Genomic DNA, 18405 nt, shown 5'->3' with positions numbered 1-18405 from the left:
ATCTAATCTTAAAAAAAAAACACTGTTTCGAGACTTCTCGTATTGAATAATTTTTGAGCTCTTGAGCATTCCTAGAATTAACAATTAAAATGTTTTTTTTAAATAAATGTTTAAAATTAAACTGTGAACTAACGATTTATTAAAAGTATGTTAATTGATTTCATGATTTATTTTGGTCATTGACACGTGTGGTAGTATGTTAACGAATCACTCGTCAATACTCATTCTCAACTCCAAACGCAGAATGTTTAGTAATTCACAAAAATAACAGTTAATTTTTTCCAACTGTGGTCAATCCTAGAACAAGATTTCAAGAGAAGATTATTCTGCTCTTTTGAATTAAATGTTCATTGGTTGCTGTTTTCAGGTTTTCTTTCAATTCGAATCAAATCCACGACAACACGCTTCAATTGGAAAGGTGACTTTTATTAATCTGCATCATTCGACGACCATCTTTGGTTAGTTTACATCCAGTTTAGTTTTACTTATATAAAAACGATTCATTTATTGAGTTTTTTGTTTGTTAAGATTCCATTGGTTGGTTGTGTTAATTTATTTTGGCCCAACTGCAGGCTTGTTTGTTTGATTTGTTTTTTTTCTCCGTCTCATCTCTTCCTCTCATATTTCGTTTTGGTTGCATCTCAAAACAGCTCATATAAAAAACGATAATGAACATTGGTGAATATCGGTAGGAAAATAAACAAACAACCGTAACAATCATGCGTTACAATGTTCCAGTTTCGATGAGTTATGTCTAGCACACTCGATTTGAGCGATTCGATATAAAGATGATAAAAAACGGCACAGAATACAACTTTGGTTTGTTACAAAAATCTACGCAGGTAAGTTGTTCGCTCCAAAATATCATCAATTCAATCGGACTACCCGTTTTCAACAAATAGAATTCAATACAAAATAATCGATCATTGGTTATAGTACAGTGAAAACTTAAATTTAAACTCTCTCCTTCAATATAACTTTTAAAGTGAGTGATTGATTCTCTTCTATACTCTCCTTTATTCATTCTCAATAACCGACCTTTGTTCAGATGTCATTAGTTCAACTTTAAATATATCTTATAAGAATTCATTCGTGATATTTGCTTTGGTTTATTCTGCTCTCATGTAGTTTTTTTCGGTTTGTTTTGTTGTTGTGGTTGTGTTTGTTGTTAATGATCTATAATTATTATTCTTCTTCAAATGTGTGCGAATCTGTTAATTTTTCTTATTTCATTTGTTTGCATTGTGTTTTATTTAAATATGTATATATGCATGTTTAAATATTTACTCTTAAATCGTTGTGTTGAATTATGGTGTGATTTCTCGTGTTTAAGGGTTAACTTTTTCTTTGATTTAAGATGTACACACGGGTCGTTACAATTGGGGGATTTTGTTAATTTTTGTTTTAATTTGCTTTGAAACCTCTGGAAAACACAGTTAGCAAAAGAAATAGTTTACGGTCATCTAGGGTGAGATTTAATTATTTTCGTTTAAAATTTGCTCTAACAACGTTCGTTTGACGGAGATTTATTCAGTTATCATAATTTAAGTTTAAGTGTGTTAGTATGTTTTTTTTTGCTTTTTCGATTCACGATAAAATTTGACAATCTACGGTTTGATGAACTTTGACGTTTATTTATCGAATACATTTGTTTTAAGTGACATTTTTGTTTAATATTTTGTGGCGATCCACAGAAGAAAGTGTTTATCGTACTGGTTTGCTTAAGCTTCAATATTATTTAGACTCCAATTCAACTACTAATGATGGTTTACAGTAGAAAACATGACCTGGGGAATAAATAGAGAAAACATTGGTTAGAAAACATTTAAACCAAGCATAGACATTAGATAAAAGATAACCATAAGAATTCAAATCAGACGGATTTAAAAAAAATTGTTATATTCGCTGTTTAAATAATAAAGTTTAGAATAATATATTTTTCAGCTTAATCAAACATGATTCAAGGGTGCTTCAAAAAGCCGAAATATTCGATCAAATCAACCAAGGATAGATTATAGAAAATCCAGATAATCTTAAACATCTAAAAAAATTTTTTTGTAAAAAATCGACTTTCTATAAAAAACGGAAGGTCACAGAAAGTCCATTTTCGACCGAAAATTTTTTTTCTAGAAAACACGTTTCATGCATTTCTAAGTCATTTGGCATCAAAATCAAAATTTCGATTTTTTTCAATTTGCTTTGGTGATTTTGAGGGTAAAAAAAATAGAAACTACAAGCGTCTTGGGGCACCCTTAAATCAGGTCTGATTTAGGTAGATGAAATTTTGCACAGGTCAGTTTTTGGACCAATCTAAAAAATGTGTATGGTTAAGGATCCATAAAGATATGCTAAAATCGGCTTGCTGGATAAAACTTTTTTATCTGGAAAACCAATGTTATTGAATTTAAATCTATCATTCAGGAATGGAATTATTTTAAAAAGAAAACTTTAAAACCGACCCGTGCTAGAATTTTATTTGTGTAAATGTGAGAGTACACTTTTATTTTTCGATTGTGTTAGATATAGAATTTCCATCAAAGTATTTTTGCAAAAATAAAATGTTTTTTGATCAGTTTTACTTTATCAAGTTGTTTTAGTTTTTTTAAAATAAGTGCATGCTTAACGATGTCATAATAATCAATATTTTGCATAAAGAAAAGTTATGCAGTTATCAGCACAATCTCCTGAAATTTAGTAAGGTTTCTAGTAGATTTTTGCAAAGCATTATTAACAGGATTATAACACCATTTGATTGAATACAGTTTTCTACATCATTTTACTTATTAGAAAGATTATTTCTCTCATTTCTTGGTAAAAAATATTTTTTTTCAATATCAACAGGAATATTAAAAATTCAAATGAGTTTGTTGCTTTAAAAGGTGATCTAGTTGATTTCGAAATCACATAAGCTTAAAAGAATATGATTTTAACCCAGATTACATAACACTAGTCAAAATTGTTTCCTGATAATATCCTTTTTACCCAATCGACACAGACAATTGTTTTGCTAGGATGCAGAGGTGACCTCGGTCCTAAAGCATGAATTATGATTTTTTTCAATCCCTTTTCTCTATTTTTGTTCAGATTTAATGAAAAAAAACGAATCCTCAGAGCAGCGTTTATAGTATAGCAGCTAGAAGCTAAAAGATTATATTTTAGTTAGTAATAAACTTTAGACATCATTTAATCAATTCTTACATTTAGTTTTCTTCTGCTCGGCAGTCACTCTAGCTTATGTGGATCGAGAAGACTTTCTGCACTTTTTTAGTGTTGATTCCTTTAGTTAACAAATTTAGTATGTAGTTAGGCTAATAAATTGACAATCCAAATAGTGATTACTTACGGTACAATGGTTGTACTCCATTTACCCGAAAACCATTGCCCAGAATGAAAAATCCCCAGAATTCCAATCGCCAGAAAGAACCATTCCCCAGATGAACCATTCCCCAGAAAAATTTTCACCAGAATGTACCATTTCCCAGAAAATCTTTCGCCAGAAGGACCATTTCCCAGAAAATTGAAAACATTTATCCTTACCAGAAATTATTTAAAAAAAAAGGAATTGCTACAAAAAAATGGGGTTTCATAACTTTATTCTTTTACGGCAAAGCCGCAACCAACGAGGATGAAGGGGCTGAGGCGGCACAAAGCCGCCGAAGCTCCCAAATCCGAGGAGGCCGCCGACCCGCCGCGACGATAATATTATGGAAGCGGCGGCTATGGGTGATCCCTTAGCCCCGTCCGCCACGCGACAGCCTGAAGGACAAAACGTCTTTCAAGTTCGAACGCGCAGCGTGAGGAGTCGGATACCAAAACGGTTTTTTAAAGGAACATGGTAAGCATTGAATCAATTAAAGTACCCAAACCATAAACAAAGCACAATAGTGGTTCTAGAATAAATTTAGTTGGAAACTTTCAAAGTCGTAGTTTCATTTAAAAAATCATTTTGAAAAAAATAATTTCGAATCATATGAAATATTCAAGAATTCATGAGAAAAAAAAAACAAATAAAAATACTAGGGGAAAAAATCTGGGATTTGGGCCATTCTGGTAAATGTTCCATTCTGGGGAAAAAATTCTGGGAAATGGTTCATTCTGGGAAAAAAAATTCTGGTAAATGGTGGGAAATGGTTCATTCTGGGGTTTGATTTCGGGTATTTGTCATTCTGGGAAAAATTCATTCTGGGCAATGGTTTTCGGGTAAATGGGATACAATCCGGTACAATAGTTTTCTTTATGAATTTCTAGTTATTTGCATCGATCAACGGACTTGCAATTACTGTTGCAGGTTAGCTTCAGTCGGGGTGACCTAGTTGGTATTAAATACAATTTTAGGAAACACTTCAGATACAAATCAGCCCGTCACTTACTATTTGCACTGTGCAACTCACTATTTTATTAAATAAATCACTCCGGTACTAGTAATCGGATAAAAAAATACTTTCGGAACTTAACAGTGATCAATATTTCTTCACTACGCAGGCTACGATGATAAACGTTTTTTGCCGGGTTTTTCTGTTTGTTTTCCTCCCGTTCTAGTTGATATATTTGGGCTCACTTTCCGACGAGGCTGCCGAGTCGCGCAGTTTTTACACGCTCAACAATTTTCCTCTCTATCTATTGACTACTAGGACGTGGCAGGCGCCGTTATTGATGTGTAAAGAGAGAGTGTTACCGTTTGTAACAGTTCATAGTTTGCATGTCGGTTTTTGTTTATTTATTCCATGTTAAATGTTTAATTTATTTATTATTTTATAAATGTTAGGCAATTAATTTCAAATTCAAATCAAATAATGGCTAAGTAAACAGGACTAGGTATAACACCACACGACATATAACATCACAATTCGAACATCACAAAGAAGGGGCGAATTACGGTTCAATGGGAGGCAATGGAAAAAGCAGATGACAGCTAAGAACGAGGAGGTCGAAAGAGTTTCTCTTTCGGGTGGTAAACCGCGTAGCGAACACCCCGCATGCGCCCGTTACCGAGTTTCAGGCTGAAGCCAAATAAGTAGCCATTTCCGACAGTGGGCCAGCAATCTAGCCAACTGAACCAGAAAAGTGGGATTCGATCTTTCGGTGTCGCGACCTATGACCTGGACGATTCGGAACTCCCGTAACATCTTGGCCCTTGGAAGACCAGCCACGGGGAGTGCAAGCCTCTTGCCCTCTACTAGCCTGGCAGAGCACCTCAGCCAGATCATCGCAAAACGATCGCTGAAATCCCCTTGAATATTCGCTTAGCCACCGCCAAACCGCCACTAAGCCGCTAAGCGACCGTCAAACGTCGTCAAGCCGCTAAATAACCGCTGAGACAACGCAAAGCCACCGCCAGATTTCTGTGGGTTTGTTTATTTGTTTGTTTGTTTGTCTACTATAGGCTCAGCCATCTTATGAGCTAGAGAGCTGAAATTTGGCATGGATACTCATTAGGACCAGGAATGATGAAAAATGTTTTCAGATTTTCGGATGACCCCTTTAAAAAGGGGTTGTCCATACAAGACAAATATTGTTTTCGCGATATTGACGTTATTTTTCGTCGGATTGTGACAAAAATTTGAACATAGAGTTTTTGAGAGATAAGAAATTGATACCAGGTGTTGAATTTTTTGTCAGGGGTCGGCAAAAGGGGTCATCCATATGAACTGTTCAGTGTTTTTACTATATTGACGTTATTATGCATTGGATTGATATGAAAATTTGCACATGAGTGTTTTGAGGGACGAGCAATCGATTACAGGTATTAAATTCAGAATCAGGGATCGACCAAAGGGGTCATCCATACAAATTTTTTTACGATATTGGCGTTATTATGCATTGTATTGAGATGAAAATTTGCAGACGGGGATTTTAAGGAACGAACAATCGATCCCAGTTATCAAATTTTGTAGAAGGGGTCGGCAAAGGGGGTCGTCCATATAAACTGTTCAATGTTTTTGCGGTATTGACGTTATTATGCATTGGATTGAGATTAAAATTTCCACATAGAAGTTTTGAGGGACGCTCAATTGTTCAGATTTCAAATCTCGAGTCAGGGGTCGGCAAAAATGGTCGTCCATATTATTTGTTCACATTGGGGTTTATTCTGCGAGTCGAGTGACGTGACTCTTAAAATTTCACTTCTTTATCCTGACTCCAGGAAAAGTTTCAGAGAAGAAACGTTAGTATGAATGAGCTCCAAAAATCGATCACAGGACATTTGAGCTGAAACTTCTAGCCTAGAGTGGTTTCTGGAGTCGGCACAACGATGTGAAATTTTGCACATCACGTCACGTGACTCTCAGACTAAGCCCCATTGTTTTGATCACACATCGAATTATAATGAATTTTCAGCACATGTAATTGAATTGTCAAATTTTGACAAGGAATCAGTAAAAGCGTTTGTTTTAAAAAATTTTCGATTTTTTTTTTTGCAATAATTACGTTGTAAGGCATCATATCGAGGCAAAAATTAAAACACGAGAACTTTGCCGGACGTAGATTCGATTCCTAAAAACAAACTTTCTATTAGACGATAGAAAAGGAGGTCGTCCACATTTACTGTTTAATGTTTTTGCAATAATTGTCTTATTATGCAAGAGATCCAGACAAAAAATCATTCATGGGTGTTTTACAGAACGGACAGTTGATTTGTGAATTAAATTTTTCAATAAGGCGACAGAAAAGGTGTCGTTAATATTGCCTTTTAAATATTTTAGACATAATTTCTTTGTTATGTATCCGAAAAAGATAAAAATTCGTGCACGGGTGTTCTCTTCGACAAGCAATCAATTTCTTTTTTTTAAATTTCCATTTGGTAGACAAGCAAATAGGTCACTTGCAAATTCTGTTTTGTATTTTAAGCAATTTTTTGGTGAAATGGACGCATTTTCCAACCAGTTTCCAACCAAATACAAAATCATCAGCTTTAAAGTTAAAAGCGAAACGAAGTTTGAACGGGATCAGCTAGTATAAAATAAAATTTAGATTCATTTTGAAGATTTAGTTTTTTTTTTAAATAAAAATTTCAATTTAAAAATAATATTCACAGGATTCTAATTGAACAACAAAACATTCATGTTGAATTTTCATATGTCTAAGAACATGGTCTTAGGAACGGGGAGGGGAGGGTTAAACCCTCCCCCCATGAGGGTCCAGAAAAGCAAGCGAGGTTTTCTACTGTACACTCACATTTGTTAATTCCTAATCAAATTTTTGTGATTGAATAAGGTTATTCAAAATTAATAAGCTTTACTCAGACGCCAAAACCTCGAAAACTAATCCCAGGTTCAGAATTCTGCTACAGATTTCCAAAAAAATATAGATAAAAATTCATAGATAGAATAGATAGATAAAAAAAAAATAGATAAAAAATATAGATAAATAGATATAGATAAAAAATATAGATAGAAATTCATTTCTAGACTCTAATTTTCAATACATAAAACTCATTTCAGGGTTCTGGTTCCCTATTATTAAAATCTAAATTGTGTTTCTGTTTTTATATTTCGCATTATGTATCTAGTTTAGAATCCTTCATCATCATTATTCTTTAAAAAAAAATTGAAAAGGTGATTTGAAATTGTTATTAAAATTTGGTTTTGAATTATACTTTTATTCATAGTTTTCTAAACGCAAATGCATAAAAATGATTATTTTCCGAGTATAAAAAACACAATATTTATGCTATGATCATTCACAATCCAGGCCAGTTATAATCGCGTGTATTTTAAAAAACTATTTGTTTGATAAAAAAACGTGAGCATGCTGGTGAGTCTCCTCATACTTAGATATTATCTATTCGAGCCAGAAAAATTCAGAAATAATCAACAGTTGATGCGTTTTCAAGTCGACAATAAAAGATTTGTGATTTTGAAATTTTTTTTTTATCATGTCCTTTTTCATCGTAAGTTTTTCAAAAACATGAAAACTTCAAGATCTGAAAAATTGGAAAGGTTGTCTTTTTCATTACCAACACACCGCTGCCAAAATTTTGCATATCCGAACTCTAGAAATGGATCTATTGCCGATATGAAGTGCCCGGCCTCTAAATGATTTGCTAAGCTTTAGAAATCATCCTGAGTTTATGTTTCATATTTTAATCCAAAGTTTCTAAACTTAATTCTTTTGCAGAATTCAAAACTTCAAAATGGCGATCCAGAATTGAAAACTCAAAATAAGACTCATCATTGGAGACTCATGTTTTAATTCAGATTTTGAATTAAAAAATGGAATAATAAATTCAGGTTGAAGCCAATTAAATCAAATATAAATAAAACTCGATTGATGATTGAAGGGTCTGAAAAAATATTTCAATTCTTGGGTGATATCCAAATGTTGATCTGGAATCTAAATTCAGGATTTTTTTTTTTACATTTCAGAAATCGTATTGAAGCTCGGAAAGAGATCAAAAATTCAAATTTCATAATTTTAACTCATTTATGAGCTTAACCTGAATTTGGAATATTGATTCTGTATCTGAATTCTGAACCTGAAATCATATTCAGGTTCAGTGTTCAGATACAGAATCAATACTCTAAATTCAAATTAAGCTCATAAATGAGTAATAACACTAGTTTACAAAATTAAAAAAAAATCGTGAACCCTATTAACCGACCAAAATTTTTAATGTGAAATCGAGCGCAGAGTCCGAAAATGAAATTCAAAAAAATCTCAGTAGAACAGTTTTTGAGTTATGCTCCAAACATGAAAATTTGGAAAAATAAATAAATTTACTTGCACTTACATTCAAATATCTCGGACTGCGTAACATTAATATGAAATTTCTTTTTTGCATATAAGATGTGAATAAATTTTCCATCGATCACCGATCTTCATTTTAACGTATGATCAAGAGTATTGTTTATATTAGTGATTTTATGATTGAAAAAATTATTTAAAACGTATTTTTTTTTAGAAACAAAATTGATTGAGCGATAGTTTTATTTTATTTTTTTTTATTTTATTTATGTTAATGCCTTTGATAATCACCATACAGACATATCTTAAACTTAACTTTTAGGCTTGATGGTAACATTTAAAATATCTGATTTTCTATTGGCCTTAAATTTTAAATCAAAACGAAGATTTCTAATGGTTATTTACCAAAATCAAAATATTTTTTAAAATAATTTAACGAATCGCAGTGTACTAATCATAGCATAGGAAGAATTAAACATGGTAAATCTCACTCACTCCAAGTCAAAACTGATTCTTAGCTTATCCGAAGGTCACATGCCAAATTTCAGATAGATCTGACTATGGGGAGGAGTTCCTGGAGCTTCAAAAGTGAATAGAATTAAGATATTTTACTCGGGAGGCACAAAAAATACTGGTTTTTCACAAATAACTGTTTTATTTACTAGCCGATCGCTTTTTATGGACAATTTTCTAAAAGTCTGAATTGAGACAAATATTTCACTCGAAGACTGCAACCCAATTAAACTTGAAATAAAAAAGTTTTTGCGGTTCAAAGATTGTATTTTGGCCGTAATTCTCGTATAAAACGCAGTCGGTAAAAAGTACAGACTGAATCAGTTATTCAAAATTTAAACTGTTAAGCTTATCAAAAACAAAGTTCTCAACAAAAATCTTAAATTTTAATCGAGTTTACATGAGTAGAAAAAGAATGGGATTTAAACCGTTAACAAAATCTCTTACTTTATTTCTTAATATTTTAAAGGTTGAAAACAATTAGGTAATTATTTGCTTTTTGAAGAAGATACAAAAAGTTTTTTCTTAAATAAAACCTTGAAAACCATTGTTTCTCGCGTGAGCTTCCATTACGTCATATGAAACAAAATGCAAAGAACTAGTTTCATTACGAAAAATTACAAAAACTGACATAAACGAGTCGCAATTTCTTTCCATTTTGAATCAACATATTCTATATGTGAGATACAAATTTTTAAGTTGTTTTGATAAGTTTTGCAGCAGTTTTCTGTGAATTCTTAAGGGAACATTCATAAATGACGTAGCTTTTTTTGGAGTTTTTATACCCCCCACCCCCCTCCCCCCTCGTAGCATTTCGCCACAAAGTCATAGACATCCCCTAGATAATAACGTAGCTTTAATAAACCCTCTCCCCATTTTTAAAAATCGGTTTTAAATTTTTACTTTTATTATCAGCATCAGCATTTTGCAAGAATAATATAAAAAATAACAAAAAAAATGGAAAAGAAGTTATAAATGGAATTTTAAAAAAGCATATCAATCAGTCAAAAAAAATGCTACCTTTCAACAAACAGGGTAGTATTTAAGAATTCAATCAGTTGCGTCGATCCAAATTATCTCCATTCTGGGTTCCAATGAAATCGTTGGGCAGCTTTTCTCCATCGTCTTTTCGGCTGGAATAATTGCATCTGCGATGTCAGCTGCCTCCACGACTCTCTATCGTCCTTCGAAGTGATGACCAGCACTTCGTGTCCTCTTTTTAATTACACAAAAATTTTTTTATTTATTTTCGATATTTAATTAAAGCTACGTAGCTTTACTTGAACCCCTACCCCCCTCTCGTCACACATCGTCACACCAAGTCACACCCCCCCCCCCCAAATGCTACGTCATTTATGGGTGTTCCCTAAGATGTTTCATACGACGTAATGAAAGCTTACGAGAGATTTATTATTTGAATCTTTATAAAAAAAAATGCATTTCTGGAACTTAATTTCGAAAGTAAGGATTTAAAATAAACAACAATCTTTTATTGTAAAATGACTCAAACCATAATGATCATATAGAATAAGGTTGCCAGATTGCCCGTTTTATCCGGGTTTGCTCAGACATTTAATATAAAAGTTGGCAAAAGTCTGGTCCGGCCCGGTTGCCCGGATTTGATTGGAAAAGCTCGGATTTTGTCAGGGTTTATTCCCATTCTCATTCTCAAATCAAACTAAAGAAAAAAATTATTGAAATTTTTTTTCTTATTTATTCGCGCATAACGAGATTTTTTTTCAGAAAGATTCATAAAAATAATAAGAAAAGTTTTTATGGAAGCCTGAAAAACGATTAAAATGATTAAAATTTTTTTTTTCTTGAATTTTGTTGGAATAATCCTGGATTTAACTAAATTTACCCGGATATTGCCAAATTTAAATATCAAATGCCCGGATTTTGCCAGGTTAAAAGATAAAAAAGCTCGGATTTTTTGCGGGCCAGGTACCTTCAAATTTGTTATACTCGTTATGTTATGTTTTGGAATCTATATATACTAAAATGGATTTCTGACTGTCTGTCTGTTCCCTATAGACTCGAAAACTACTGAACCGATTTGCGTGAAAGTTGGCAGGTGGGGGTATTGGAGGCAGGAGAAGGTTCCTATTATGGTCTGAGACCCCTCCCTTTCTCATGAACGAGGGGAGGGGCCTCCCTAATAAAAGACAATTTTTTGCATAACTCGAAAACCAATCAAGCAAATGGTATCAAATTTGGCATGGGAGGATATTTGGGTACGACGAATGTTTTTAAAAATATTTGGTGCCCGTCCCTCCTTCCAGTGAGGAAATAGGAAGGAGGGAGGGGGCTTACCTTACAATTTTTTACATAACTTTAGAACTAATCAAGCTAATGGAACCAAATTTGTCATGGGAGGATTGGGGAATACGAGGAATGGTTCTATGATTATTTCAGACCCCTCCCTCCTTTCAGTGAAGATACAGGAAGGAAAGAGATGGCTTTCATACCATTTTAATTGCATAACTTAAAACGATTTGATCAAATGAAATCAAATTTGGCTTGGTAGTTTATTTGGGTACGATAAATAGTTCTATGAATATTTGCTACCCTTTCCTTCTTCCAGTGAGGAGATAGAAAGTGGAGGGGGGGCTCCTTTACAATTTTTTGCATAATTGGATAGCTAATCAAGCAAATGGAACCAAATTTGGTGTGGGCAGGTATTTGATTACGAGAAATGTTTCTATGATATTTTGAGAACCCTCCGTTCTTCAAGTTGTGAAATCTTAAGGGAGAAGGGTGCTTCCATACAATTCTTACATTACTCGGGAACTTACCCAGCAAATGAAACGAAATTTGGTTTGTAACAAATGTAACCAAATATGACATGGGAACAATCTTACAATCGAGCAAATGGAGCAGAATTGGGCATGGGAATGTGTTTGAATACACGAAATTTTTCGGGAGGGGATGAAAGGCAGCAAGAGGGGCTCCAATACTAATTTTATGGTACAACGCGACAGCTAATAAAGCAAACGAAACCAAATTTGGCATGGGTGCGTATTCGAGTACAAGAAATGTTTTTTCGGTGGTTTAGCACCCCTCTATTCATTCAGTGGAACGATATTATGGGAAGAGGGTCACTCATACATTTTTTTTAAAACTTTGATAACTAATCGAGAAAATGGAACCAAATTTGCATGGAAGCATATGTGTGTATTTACGAGTAATGTTGCTTCGATGGTTTGAGATCCCTTTCTCCTGCCAGAGGGGAGATATAAAGTGGGGAGAGGATCACCTATTTTTGAATAGCTCGAGAGCTTATCGAGAATGACGCCATATATGATTTAGAATCGTATTGGTATACAAGAAGTGTTTTTCTGATGTTATGAGACTAAATTCCTTCTATTAGGGTTAAAGAAATGATGGAGGGGGTCACTCTCACAATTTGTATTATAATTCGAGAACGAATAGGTAAATTGAGTGTCCAATGATGTTATTTTGTTAAAGAATATTTATCTGGGATAGTTTGAGACCCTCTCTACAAATAGAGGGACAGCGAAGATTTCATATATAAAAAGAGAATTTGGCTAAAGCTATAACCTTATGAAGCAAAAAATCCAGAATCATAAAAAGGATTAAAACACGGATTTAAAAAAGAATTGATAAAGATTTCAAAATAAAAAAGGTTGCAATTTTATTCTGAAAAAAACATTTTAATGATATTGAAATTGAATTTAGAATTTTGTGCAAATAAATGAAAAGTTAAATATTTTAGAACCTCAAATTTCAATAATTTTTGGAAAGTGTAGCAAAGCACACCGGGTCAGCTAGTTGTTCAATAAAAACTGATATGAGGAAAAATTGTCACCAAAACACCCCACCTCTCCCATGAGCCGGTTCTTGCTACGGCTCTGAGGTCGATCAATAAAGGCCATGATTTTTTTTTTAAATTTTGTACAAAAGCGTTAACAATAATATCAAACCATTCAAAATGTATATTTTTTAAATTTCACTAAATCCACCTTTTCGCCAAATTGAAGCCACAATTCCTTCTGATTGTTCTTAAATCGAAAAACTACTGTTTTATTAAATTTTCAAGACTTCAGAAGAATAAAATAACCGTATATTTTTTATTTGATATTATTTTAAGTTTTACAAAAGTCTATTTTAAAAAAAAATATTTTTGTTCATAACGATCACAATCAGATTCCATTGAAAAATTGCTTATAAAAAAGAAAAAAACCCATTCAGCAATAACACTCAAAGAGAACCGTAACCATTTCACGGTGGGACAAAACATGAAACAGAGCAGAATATATTTCTCCAATTGGCCTCGGCCTCGAGTGTTGGTGGTCTATCTGTTCAGCAGCAGCGCATCGATCTAACAGATTTATGTGCACAATTTATACGGTCCTTCATTTATTCATTCGAGTAGCGGTACTCTTGCGGAAAACATGAATATAAACATGAAGCCGACCGGAGGATTTCTCCGAGGACGACTAACCGGAAATGGCAGGCAGCACCAACAGAAGAATGAAACAAAAAAAAAAACCGAAAATGGCTGATGGCACCAGATGACTTCCAGCTTCCCCCCGTTCTTCCCCGTTGGGGGTCCATTGCGGGTTCCAATCTTTCGAAATGGGACAATACCTACCCAGCGACTACTGAATGGGTTCTTTTTATTCGAAACAAATCTAGTGGCTAGGTAGTGGGTTGCATTCATTCAGAGCTCAGCAAATGGACATCATTCATTCTCGATTCAATTATTTTTCGGAGTTCTCTATCACCACACACAACCGGGGATGACTATTGCTGAAATCAGTCACAACAAATCGATGGGACCTATCTCGTCTGTGGTGAAAAATTTATGTTTCGAAAGATTTCATTTTATTTGCCAATCATTTAGTGGTGGGAAAAAATTGAGTCTGCACCCAGCGGTCGTGAGATTTTTTTTATTTATATTCTTATTTGCCCTTGACACAAACAAATCGTCACCATAAAAATCCTTTTAAGCTTTGAAACCCGGATATGACATTGACCAGAAAACTGAATCAACTTGCAAAAATAACTGGAACGGAATGACTGATGCGAGACCAAAGCTAGGATTAAAGTTATGTTTTAAGAGGAAAACCTGCCACTCGAAATTGTAATATAAGTTTCTAGCTTAGCAACTATTTGAAGAATGATCCCAACTTTGGTCGGATGGATTCTACCATCAATGTTATTAATTGAAATATTCCATCCATCCTCTTATCCGCCAGGTGTTGGTTCAGAAAAACTTTTACCTTTTCCCTTGGCAAAGTGCGCGCTTCGTTAAAAGTTTTGTCGCACAGATTGCTCACAGAAGTTTCTTCTCAACTGGGGGGCAAAGATTCGTTCTCTCTCCATGCAGTAGTTATTAGTTGGATAAGCTGCCGGAATCTGCTGTCATTTTACTCGGATGATTAATTACACTTAGCTGGCTCAGTGCTTTCCATACTTTTTTTCCGAAAAAAATGAAGAACGGGTTTTTTTCTCAACTTCCTCGAACCAACCACCGGAACAACCTCAAAGGAGTAATCCATCCGAATGATCTCACCTGGATTGAAAATCCTTTTTCCTTTGAAATTCAATTTCTTACCCGGTTTGGCAGAGCCAATTTTTCCGAGAAAAAACAGCAAATAAGAAAACGATCACCTTTCATCCCTTTCATCAAATGTCAATCGTGGCCAGTAGCCATTTGATTCGCTTTTTTCCTCCTACTCATTCAGTTAACTTTTGCCAAACATACATAATGGAAAAAATGGAAAACTCGTTACTCTACACAAGTTATTGCCAGAATTCCTGGGAATTGTACGCAATGGCACCTCCGGAGCTTTTTCTTCTTTCCTTAAGAATGGTCAATCCAATTTCTCATATTTTATTCACGGGTGTACTTTTGCCATTCCTTAGCAATTTATCAACTAAAAGGAAAACCACCAAACAAGCTAGGGGTTAAATTCGTTATGCTTCGGTGCGGTGGTGAGGTTTTCTTTTCTGGCTGGGTGCAATTTTTATTTATTCCGGCAGTCCCCAGGAGGAGTCAAGCGGAAAGAAGCGTGCAGAAATGTTATTCAAAGGAATTTCCCACTTTTTTCCCAACGAACCACACACTTTTCCATTCATCTTTATTCTTCTTTTCAATCCGGAAGAAAAGCAAAACGAAACGAAACGAACGAAAAAATAGTGCAGCGGTAATTTTTTTCGGGGAAAAAAGTTATGAGTTGGCAAATTTTGAAAGAGCAAAAGTGTGCTGTAGAATGCAGCGAAGAAAGAACTGCTTCCGGTTTTGCTTGGGGGACCAGCTAATGCTAGCAAAAATCCTCCAAGAAGAAAAACTTTAACGAAACTATTGAAAATTTGGATCTGAAAAACCAAGAATAACCTAAAATTAAAACCAGGATGTTGAGTTATAAAAGATCCTCTGCTGGCTTATTAAGATAAAACAGACCTAGGCTCCAAGGATTTCGTTTCACAAATTTGTTCTTTAATATTTAAAGCAACAATGATATATAATAATTAAAGTGTACAATCAAAATAAAAATAGAAATATAAGCAAAAGAAACTAATTAAATTGATACCGAGTTTGAGAAAAAATGAATTTTAACTATTTCTTTCGATAGCCATAAAACGGGGTAAGATTGATTACTTTTTTTTTAATGTTATTTTTTTTCTGTAAAGGGGAATTTATAATATTTACAAATGTTAGTTTATCAATTGCTCATTAGATTTAAAGCATTTCGGAACATACTCAAATGATATAAAACTAAATCGGTGGCTCAAAGATACTAAATTTGTAACTTATGGTCCAGCGAATTCTGAAATCTGGAACGCTGAATCCTGGTGTTTCTATGTTAAGATTTCTTCGTGGTTTAAAAAAAAAACAACATCGCGGTCCTGAATTTGTTAAGGGCGAACAACATTTCAAATAGAATAATAGACAGACAATGAGGCTGCATAAGTTGAAGGGCTAAATTTTTTAAAATTACATTTTGTCAATTTTGTCAATTTTGTCAATTTAGTTAATTATGTCAATTTTGTCAATTTAGTCAATTTTGTCAATTTTGTCAATTTTGTCAATTTTGTCAATTTTGTCAATTTTGTCAATTTTGTCAATTTTGTCAATTTTGTCAATTTTGTCAATTTTGTCAATTTTGTCAATTTTGTCAATTTTGTCAATTTTGTCAAATTTGTCAATTTTGTCAATTTTGTCAATTTTGTCAATTTTGTCAATTTTGTCAATTTTGTCAATTTTGTCAATTTAGTCAATTTTGTCAATTTTGTAAATTTTGTAAATTATGTCAATTTTGTCAAATTTGTCAATTTTGTCAATTTTGTCAATTTTGTCAATTTTGTCAGTTTTGTCAATTTTGTCAATTTTGTCAATTTTGTCAATTTTGTCAATTTTGTCAATTTTGTCAATTTTGTCAATTTTGTCAATTTTGTCAATTTTGTCAATTTTGTCAATTTTGTCAATTTTGTCAATTTTATCAATTTTATCAATTTTGTCAATTTTGTCAATTTTGTCAATTTTGTCAATTTTTTCAATTTTGTCAATTTTGTCAATTTTGTCAATTTTGTCAATTTTGTCAATTTTGTCAATTTTGTCAATTTTGTCAATTTTGTCAATTTTGTCAATTTTGTCAATTTTGTCAATTTTGTCAATTTTGTCAATTTTGTCAATTTTGTCAATTTTGTCAATTTTGTCAATTTTGTCAATTTTGTCAATTTTGTCAATTTTGTCAATTTTGTCAATTTTGTCAATTTTGTCAATTTTGTCAATTTTGTCAATTTTGTCAATGTTGTCAATTTTGTCAATTTTGTCAATTTTGTCAATTTTGTAAATTTTGTAAATTTTGTCAATTTTGTCAATTTTGTCAATTTTGTCAATTTTGTCAATTTTGTCAATTTTGTCAATTTTGTCAATTTTGTCAATTTTGTCAATTTTGTCAATTTTGTCAATTTTGTCAATTTTGTCAATTTTGTCAATTTTGTCAATTTTGTCAATTTTGTCAATTTTGTCAATTTTGTCAATTTTGTCAATTTTGTCAATTTTGTCAATTTTGTCAATTTTGTCAATTTTGTCAATTTTGTCAATTTTGTCAATTTTGTCAATTTTGTCAATTTTGTCAATTTTGTCAATTTTGTCAATTTTGTAAATTTTGTAAATTATGACAATTTTGTCAATTTTGTCAATTTTGTCAATTTTGTCAATTTTTGTCAATTTTGTCAATTTTGTCAATTTTGTCAATTTTGTCAATTTTGTCAATTTTGTCAATTTTGTCAATTTTGTCAATTTTGTCAATTTTATCAATTTTGTCAATTTTGTCAATTTTGTCAATTTTGTCAATTTTGTCAATTTTGTCAATTTTGTCAATTTTGTCAATTTTGTCAATTTTGTCAATTTTGTCAATTTTGTCAATTTTGTCAATTTTGTCAATTTTGTCAATTTTGTCAATTTTGTCAATTTTGTCAATTTTGTCAATTTTGTCAATTTTGTCAATTTTGTCAATTTTGTCAATTTTGTCAATTTTGTCAATTTTGTCAATTTTGTCAATTTTGTCAATTTTGTCAATTTTGTCAATTTTGTCAATTTTGTCAATTTTGTCAATTTTGTCAATTTTGTCAATTTTGTCAATTTTGTCAATTTTGTCAATTTTGTCAATTTTGTCAATTTTGTCAATTTTGTCAATTTTGTCAATTTTGTCAATTTTGTCAATTTTGTCAATTTTGTCAATTTTGTCAATTTTGTCAATTTTGTCAATTTTGTCAATTTTGTCAATTTTGTCAATTTTGTCAATTTTGTCAATTTTGTCAATTTTGTCAATTTTGTCAATTTTGTCAATTTTGTCAATTTTGTCAATTTTGTCAATTTTGTCAATTTTGTCAATTTTGTCAATTTTGTCAATTTTGTCAATTTTGTCAATTTTGTCAATTTTGTCAATTTTGTCAATTTTGTCAATTTTGTCAATTTTGTCAATTTTGTCAATTTTGTCAATTTTGTCAATTTTGTCAATTTTGTCAATTTTGTCAATTTTGTCAATATTGTCAATTTTGTCAATTTTGTCAATATTGTCAATTTTGTCAATTTTGTCAATTTTGTCAATTTTGTCAATTTTGTCAATTTTGTCAATTTTGTCAATTTTGTCAATTTTGTCAATTTTGTCAATTTTGTCAATTTTGTCAATTTTGTCAATTTTGTCAATTTTGTCAATTTTGTCAATTTTGTCA

General features: G+C 32.4%; 1 protein-coding gene across 2 annotated transcripts in view; it reads right to left on the bottom strand.

Moving 5' to 3' along the window:
* Nucleotides 1–405: 405 nt before the first annotated feature.
* The window catches only part of LOC129751179 (KH domain-containing, RNA-binding, signal transduction-associated protein 2), a 312313-nt gene continuing 294313 nt past the window's right edge, over nt 406–18405 (bottom strand). For both annotated transcript variants that reach the window (XM_055746533.1, XM_055746532.1), the window contains exon 11: nt 406–1787. The gene's annotated coding sequence lies outside the window, so the exon portion shown is untranslated. The remainder of the gene's footprint in view (nt 1788–18405) is intronic.

This window comes from Uranotaenia lowii, chromosome 3, assembly GCF_029784155.1.
Source record: "Uranotaenia lowii strain MFRU-FL chromosome 3, ASM2978415v1, whole genome shotgun sequence".
In the NCBI taxonomy this organism is placed as follows: domain Eukaryota; kingdom Metazoa; phylum Arthropoda; class Insecta; order Diptera; family Culicidae; genus Uranotaenia; species Uranotaenia lowii.
This window is presented reverse-complemented; position numbering and strand designations above follow the sequence as displayed.